Source organism: Triturus cristatus, chromosome 3_1 (assembly GCF_964204655.1).
Source record: "Triturus cristatus chromosome 3_1, aTriCri1.1, whole genome shotgun sequence".
In the NCBI taxonomy this organism is placed as follows: domain Eukaryota; kingdom Metazoa; phylum Chordata; class Amphibia; order Caudata; family Salamandridae; genus Triturus; species Triturus cristatus.
In genome coordinates this window covers 995,003,010-995,011,507 of record NC_140583.1, presented here as the reverse complement: position 1 = coordinate 995,011,507, position 8,498 = coordinate 995,003,010, and the positions used below count along the sequence as shown (strand labels likewise).

The following is an 8,498-nucleotide window of genomic DNA, read 5'->3' as shown; positions in this document are numbered from 1 at the left end:
AGAGACTCAGAGCGTTTTGAGATACAGAGAAGGAGCCCGCACCACTGCACGAACCGTTGAACGTAAACCCCTGAGCACCAGATTCCTGGAAACAAGGTGGGGTAAGGAGACGTCAGTTCGCATTTATATAGTTCAGCAGAGCGAGTTACAGGGCAAAGTGTGAAGATTATCTCATGTTTAGTGAGGCGGCCCGCCGCGAAGCGGCAATGGACATTTTTAAAAACCGCATGGGAGCAGCTTCCCAAGTCGAGGGAGCAGCATCGAGCAACAGTCAAGTGAGTTTGAAAAGTAAATACTTACAACTGGAAAGACTGCACGAGAGGGAGATACGTAAGTGGTGGGAGGCCACCAGCTTACAGAGCTACATTGACGTTAACCGGGTGCCTAGGGACCTGAGAATCTACACGGTCCCAGCATATGAGAACCCGGATCTGGAATTATTGAATGAATGGGCTGAATACACCGCGAGCTCATCACAAGGGATGCTACATATATTAGTGAAATTTGCATGGAAAGATCGTGCAAAGGCATTAGAAGAAATAGATGCACTGGAAGAAAGCAGACTGCGGATAACACGAAACACCGAGAAGATAAAGAATTAATAAAGAAGCGGCTAACTCTGTATGAAAAGAAAATCCAAGAAAGAAAACAGCAGAAATTTAAGCGAGACGCCAGGGATTACCAGCTAGGAAGAATCCTGACCTTCGCCAGGAAGTACGACGCCCCGAGACGTGACTTGAGAGCAAAAAAACGCCCAGTGGTGGATCACAGGGACACCTCAGAATCAGAGGTAACTAGTGGTGAACAATGAGAGGAAGAAGGAAGCTCTGATCAAGGCAGCATACGTCAGAACCTTTTTCGCGAGGAATTCAGCCTAATCAGGCAAACGTGGCTGAGGGGAGGAAAAGGTTGACCGCCGGAGAAGAAAATCAGAGTCACAAGAAGAGGCGGCAGGAAACACCAGACCAAACATTGGGAATACCAGAAACAGGAGGGGCAGGACAGCGAAGTGAAGGAAAAGAATCTTGCGATTGTCAACAAGAAATCTGGCCAACACGGAGGAGTCCGTATTAATCATGGGTCTCACCTTTTGTCCCACTGAACAGTTTGAATATACACAAATGAGGATAGATTTATTTAAGTATATCCGGAAGCTTAAACTATACAAGTATTTTAAACTAAGGAATGTGGGCCAAAGGAGAATGCTAAGCAACAATGTAGCGGAAGAGACAGACATCTTGACAGTAAATGACCTTGAAACCCTGGAAACAATGGAGGAATTGAGACTGGGAAAAGGTTTGGGCACCCATATATCTGGGGGTCCACAGGAGGATCGGGAAATATATGGAGTACCACAGGTGGGTGCACCTAGCCCATTCAAATCGATTTCGAAATTCTACCCACAAACACCGGTAGATGCAATTGATATTTTCTCGGACAACATCAATAGAGACTTGCTAGAACTAAGGATGAAGGAACAACCCCCATGTAAGTGGAACTTATCTTATAAACAAAGGAAAGCAATAAATGATTTGAACTACGACAAAATGATCGTTGTGAAACCATACGATAAGGGGAAATATAGTTCTGCAAACGAGAGAGAACTATTGTAATGAAGCACTGAGAAAGCTGAATGATGAAACCAAATATACTAGAGTGACTGAAACAGATTATACCCAGAGTATACAAGCATTTGAAAACATGATAGGGAAATGGTTTCGGAAGGGGATTCTATCCACATAAGAATACCAGTTCCTGCAAAACAAACACCCGAGGATCCCAACATTTTGCCACCTACCGAAGATCCATAAAAGTGCCACTAGACCACTGGAATGCCCTATAGTCTCCTCAAATAGGGGGCTTAACAGTGAACTTGTCCAGATATGTGGACCACTTCCTATTCCCCTTTGTCTTACAGCTAGCCTCGTGTACACGGGATACCAAGGACTTTCTAAGACAGACGGCATTGAATGGGAAGTGGACTTCGGTATGATTACTCTAGGCCCGTCCAGTCTGTATACCAGCATAACATACACGGATGGGCTGGAAGCCATAAGATTCTTCTTGAAGGGGAGGCCCCTCAAGTTCCTGGAACATAGTAAAATGCTGGAAGAGTTAATTTTACTTCTGTCTAAATAATAACATTTTCCTTTTCCAAAACCAGCGGTTCAGACAGATACAGGGCACGTTATGCAAACCTTTTCGTTGGCTGGAGGGAGAAGCAGGTGGCCTGGGCCGAAACGGCAGAAGAGTGGGTGGATCATGTTATGGAGACGTTACATCGACGACCGCTTCATAATTTGGAGAGGGTCGATGGAATCAGCAAAGCAATATGTCTCCAGCCTAAATGAGAATAACCTCAATCTGGATTTTACAGGGGAAATGAGCACCACGCAAGTAACCTTTCTGGGCCTAAGAGTCGTTGTTAGTGCCAACAAATTGCATACAGCGTTGCACAGAAAAGAGACAGCGGGCAACTCAGTCCTCCATGGAACCAGCAGCCACCTGTGTAAGTTGATCCAGAGCATCCCCTATGGGGAGCTCTTGAGAATCAAGAGGAACAGCTCCAGGCCTGAAGACTATCTTGAAGCGGCATCCCAGAGCTTGGGTCGCTTTAGAGTGAGAGGTTACTTGAAGAAAACATTACAGGCAGCTCATCTGAAGGCACTCACAATGAAAAGGATTGACCTCATTCAGGGGATAAACACAAGAAAAAAGAGCGTAGAGACCAACAACTTCAGAATGATCACCCGATTTTCGAATGTGGGCGGTGAGGTAAGGGCAATCATGCAAAGGAACTGGCACATTGTTAAATTGGATGGGATCATCGGGAAAGATCTACCCGAGAGACCGCGTATCACCTTTAGGAGATCGAGATCTATCAAAGACCATCTAGTAGAAAGTCACTTTGGGGTAGTGAAACAACAACAAGGTTTGGGCGATCTACGGGGCTCCTTTCCCTGTGGGAAATGCAGGGCCTGTGCTACCAGTAAAAGGGTTACGACATATGAGGTGCGCGGGATGAAAACAGCGAGGAAGATTACTAGATTTATGACATGTAGTACCACATAAGTGGTTTACTGTCTGACTTGCCCGTGCAACCTCAGATATGTCGGAAGTACAATCAACCAGGTAACGATGAGGGTCCTGGAACAGCAAAGGGCCATCGCCAGCAATGATACAAACTATCCGGTGGCACGGCATTTTGCCAGCCACCACATGAGGCACAGATCGTTGCTGCAGTTTCACTGCCTAGACCATGTCCCCAGAGAAGTTAGAGGAGGGCATATGGAGAAGAGACTCAGGAGGCTCGAATCTAGATTCATTATAGACCTCCAATGCAAATTTCCAGGAGGCTTGAACAGGAGGGAGGAACTCGCTGTACATTTAGGAACGTAACTGCTCCGTTTGGCCAGTTTGGCCAATCGAGAACGTGTTAGAGACGGGAGTAAGCATAACATCCTGTGTGACAACAGTAGGCCCATTCAGGGCGGTATAACAATACTGTACAACATGGGAGGGGAGAGTAAGATCAACTACCTCTACAGACAGATCTTATCAATTTTGATAATATTAAAAGCCCGTCCGGGGCGATACCAGTTTTGTGATCCCTAAATAGACAACGAGGTAGTGCATTGAGCGCTAGAAATACACTGGACGGAATAGTCCCCACAGAAATTAGCGTGTAAATATGTACATAGCAATATTGCAGTTAATGTATATAATGTAAATGTAGTACATAGGATGCGCTTAAATTGACTTTAAGGTATACTTTCTGATTTTGATTGCATTTGCAAGATGAATTGCTGAATGAATTTGGTATTTGAACGAGTAATGTTGTTTTTGAGAGTCTAATACTGTGTCTCACAACATGTTCCAAGATGGCACCAATAGAATTGTATAATGAACTTGTCCGTTTTCTAATGAGTGTTTGAATCATGTGTTTAAAGGTTGCTTTGACGTTGCGGCCGCTGACATTGACGAAGGCAGGATTGCCGAAATGCGTTTGTTGTTTTAATTTCTTTTTTCGCCAATGAATCTGTAACAGATTTATAGTAACACGAGTGCTGGCTAAACTGTGAGGACTTTCTTTGCCGACTTTGTGTGCAGCCAGCGTGAATATATTAAAAGGATTACAACCCACCTGCTGAGGCTTTTTTCACTGGGGGCAACTCTGATTGACTTGATTTAAGCGGCCTGCTCCGGCCGCGAAAGAAGCCCCGCTGCCATTTCAGCGTTTCCCAAAGCTATGCCACTTGGCGTTCGTTATGGGAGGTAGCCCTTTCACAAAGGCATCATCATGCAGCAAGTTTGAGCAGAGACTGTGCGTCATCCCACTGGGGATTTTATGTGAACTTTTATTTACATGCAACTCAGGCCGGACTCACATGAGTTATTTTGGGTGCAACTACGAAGACCATGAGGCTTCTGGATAGACCACGCCCATCTGGGCAGGTGATTTGAATTTATAAGCTGCACTTTCCGGTCCTGCGCTGTGTGATCCTTGTGCCATTGAAGAAGAATCGAAGGATTTGAAACGCGTCTGGCAAGGAATATAAACTGTGAGGACTTTCTTTGCCGACTTTGTGTGCAGCCAGCGTGAATATATTAAAAGGATTACAACCTACCTGCTGAGGCTTTTTTCACTGGGGGCAACTCTGATTGACTTGATTTAAGCGGCCTGCTCCGGCCGCGAAAGAAGCCTCGCTGCCATTTCAGCGTTTCCCAAAGCTATGCCACTTGGCGTTCGTTATGGGAGGTAGCCCTTTCACAAAGGCATCATCATGCAGCAAGTTTGAGCAGAGACTGTGCGTCATCCCACTGGGGATTTTATGTGAACTTTTATTTACATGCAACTCAGGCCGGACTCACATGAGTTACTTTGGGTGCAACTACGAAGACCATGAGGCTTCTGGATAGACCACGCCCATCTGGGCAGGTGATTTGAATTTATAAGCTGCACTTTCCGGTCCTGTGCTGTGTGATCCTTGTGCCATTGAAGAAGAATCGAAGGATTTGAAACGCGTCTGGCAAGGAATATAAACTGTGAGGACTTTCTTTGCCGACTTTGTGTGCAGCCAGCGTGAATATATTAAAAGGATTACAACCTATCTGCTGAGGCTTTTTTCACTGGGGGCAACTCTGATTGACTTGATATATATATATATATATATATATATTCACTGAAAAAACCATAGGTTTCAGGCACGTTGTAGTTAGAAATTAGCATTTAAAAACCTTTGAAATTCACTGAAAAAACCATAGGTTTTAGGGAAAGTTATAGTTAGTTGGACATTTCACTCGTACAAAACCATAGAAATTCCCCCGTTATAGTTAGTTCAGCTAACTATAACTCGCGCCCCCTCAATGCACTGCTGATGACGTCACATATTACATCACTCATGACATGGTCAGTGACATCACTGATGACATCTCACATTACATCACTGATGACATCACTGATGACATCATCCATGTGATAATTTGATGCATCTTCTCACACCCTAATATAACCTTTGATACACTCACTCTAAATTACAGACTGCCATTCTCAAAACCATAGACACTCCAACACCAATAACTACATACCCACTCACTGATTCTGAGGTTTACACACACAGCCACTCACTCACCCGTACAGTCACTCATACTTATGGTCACTCAGTACAGGACTATCATATGCACTCATACACCTGTATAGAAACTCACACACTGCCACTCATCCATAGAGGTACTCACACACCTAGTCAGTCATGCAAATAATTAATCACACTGCCATTTACTCACCTATACAGCTATACACACACCAGCTCACTTACTCATACAAATACTAGCATATACTTACGCTCTTATGCAATCACTGATACAAGCACAGACTCATCCATACAGCCATTCTCACAATCACACACTCTCACTTATAGCCATTTATATCCTCCAACACACACATAAACTGGCTCTCACATATATAGTTACTCACACATATACAACTGAGATATACATTCACTCACTAACACACCCATACACACACTCACCCACCCATACAGTCCATCACAGATGCACTCTTGAAACCATGCACCCAGTGAATCACCCACTCACACATCTATGTACAGAGTCACACACACCCCACCCACACAAACACTCAGGCACCCATACAGATACTCAGACAACCAATCAGTAACCCATATAGACACTCATGTAGCTATTCGCAAACCCATGCAGCTGCTTACACACCAACAGACAGACAGATACAGACATTCACACAGTTTAATCACTAACCCATGCATTCAGTAAGATAAGTTTAATCACTCACTTATAGAGTAATTCACGCACCTACTAAATCATCTATTCAGACACTTATACACCCACTTATTCTTCAATACGCCTTTCCCTGTATATATTAAACATATTTAAACTTTACAGAAACACACAGTCACTGGATGATGTCATCAGTGATGTCATCAGTTATGTCATTTGAGATGTCATGAGTGATGTCACTGACCATGTCATGAGTGATGTAATATGTGACGCCATCAGCAGTGCATTGCGGGGACGTGAGTTATAGTTAGCTGAACTAACAATAACGGGGGAATTTCTATGGTTTTGTACGAGTGAAATGTCCAACTAACTATAACTTTCCCTAAAACCTATGGTTTTTTCAGTGAATTTCAAAGGTTTTTTAAATGCTAATTTCTACCTATAACATGCCTGAAACCTATGGTTTTTTCAGTGAATTTCAAAGGTTTTTTAAATGCTAGTTTCTAACTATGCCTACAGAGGTAGGACATGTGATGAAAGAAGAAACAACGCACAGAAAGAAAAAAAAGAAATGCAGAAAGAAGCAACAGAAGTCCACAAAGACGTAGAAAAGTCCAGGAAGAAGAAGAGATGTGCAGAAAGAACCAACAGAGGAGCAGAAAGTCCTCCTGTGCCCACAACTTTTTCAGACGGGTACTGGTGGTAACTGACTCTGACTAACCAGGCCTAGAGCCAGTGCTATGCTAAAAGACACTTACATACACTAGGGAACATGATGTTGGGGTACCCCTGTGATTAGCATGACCTCCTCTGTAAGACCGTAGTACATAATAGGGCAGGGGGATTAAAACTACCTCTTAAAACGCGCCACGGGGTGCATTTGCACACTGGTGAAGGGAGGGGGGGGGGGGCCTGAGGTGACATGTGTGCAAACACGCCCTGTGGCCGTTTTAAGTTGGGGGATAAAGTCCCCTTGAATTCTGAGGGTCCCTGGGGTCCAACTAGCCCACCAGGTACCTCCAGTAAGCGCCACAGAGCTGCTTTGCAGAGAGGTGTAAAAAGGGGCATGGCCTGGACAAACTCTCTGCAACGCAGCGCAGTGGCGCTTATTGGAAGCAACTGGTGGGCTAGTTGGCCCCCAGGGGCCCTCAGGTTTGAAGGGGAATTAATTCCCCAACTTAAAACGCGCCACACGGTGTGTTTGCACACGTCACCTCAGGCCCCGTCCCCTCCCTTCACCACTGTGTAAACACGCCCTGTGGCCATTTTAAGTTGGGAGATTAAGTCCCCTTGAATCCTGAGGGTCCCTGGGGTCCAACTAGCCAACTAGGTACCTCCAGTAAGCGCCACAGAGCTGCGTTGCGCAGAGGTGTAAAAAGGGGCGTGGCCTGGACCACCTCTCTGCAACGCAGGCCTGTGGCACTTACTGGAGGTACCTTTTGGCCTAGTTGGCCCCCAGGGGCCCTCAGGATTAAAGGGGACTTAATTCCCCAACTTAAAATGCGCCACAGGGCGTTTGCACGCATGTCATCTCAGGCCCCGCCCCCTCCCTACACCACTGTGCAAAGGCGCCCGTGGCACGTTTTAAGTTGGGGGATTAAGTCCCCTTGAATCCTGAGAGTCCCTGGGTCCAACTAGCCCACCATGTACCTCCAGTAAGCACCACAGAGCTGCGTTGCAGAGAGGTGGTCCGAGGCCATGCCCCATTTTACACCTCTCTGCAATGCAACTCTGTGGCACTTACTGGACATACCTGGTGGCTTAGTTGGCCCCCAGGGACCCTCAGGATTCAAGGGGACTTAATTCCCCAACTTAAAACGCAGGGTGCGTTTCCACACTTGTGACATCAGACCACGCCCCCTCCCTGCACCACTGCGCAAACGCACCCTCTGGTGCGTTGTAAATTGGAGGATTAAGTCCCCTTGAGTCCTGAGGGTCCCCTTGGTCCAACTAGCCCACCACTTACCTCGAGTAAGCACCACAGAGCTGTGTTGCAGAGTGGTGTAAAAAGGGGCACGGCCTGGGCCACCTCTCTGCAACGCAGCGCAGCGGCGCTTACTGGAGGTAAGTGGTGGGCTAGTTGGCCCCCAGGGACCCTCAGGAATGAAGCGGAATGAATTCCCCAACTTAAAACGTGACATAGGTTGTGTTTGCACACATATCACCTCAGGCCCCGCCCCCTCCCTTCACCACTGTGCAAACGCACCCCGTGGCGCGTTTTGAGTTGAGGGATAAAGTCCCCT

The 8,498-nt window shown here is 46.0% G+C and overlaps 1 pseudogene; it reads left to right on the top strand.

The window, feature by feature from the left end:
• Positions 1 to 2,313: 2,313 nt before the first annotated feature.
• The window catches only part of LOC146861375 (uncharacterized), a 58,142-nt pseudogene continuing 51,957 nt past the window's right edge, over positions 2,314 to 8,498 (top strand).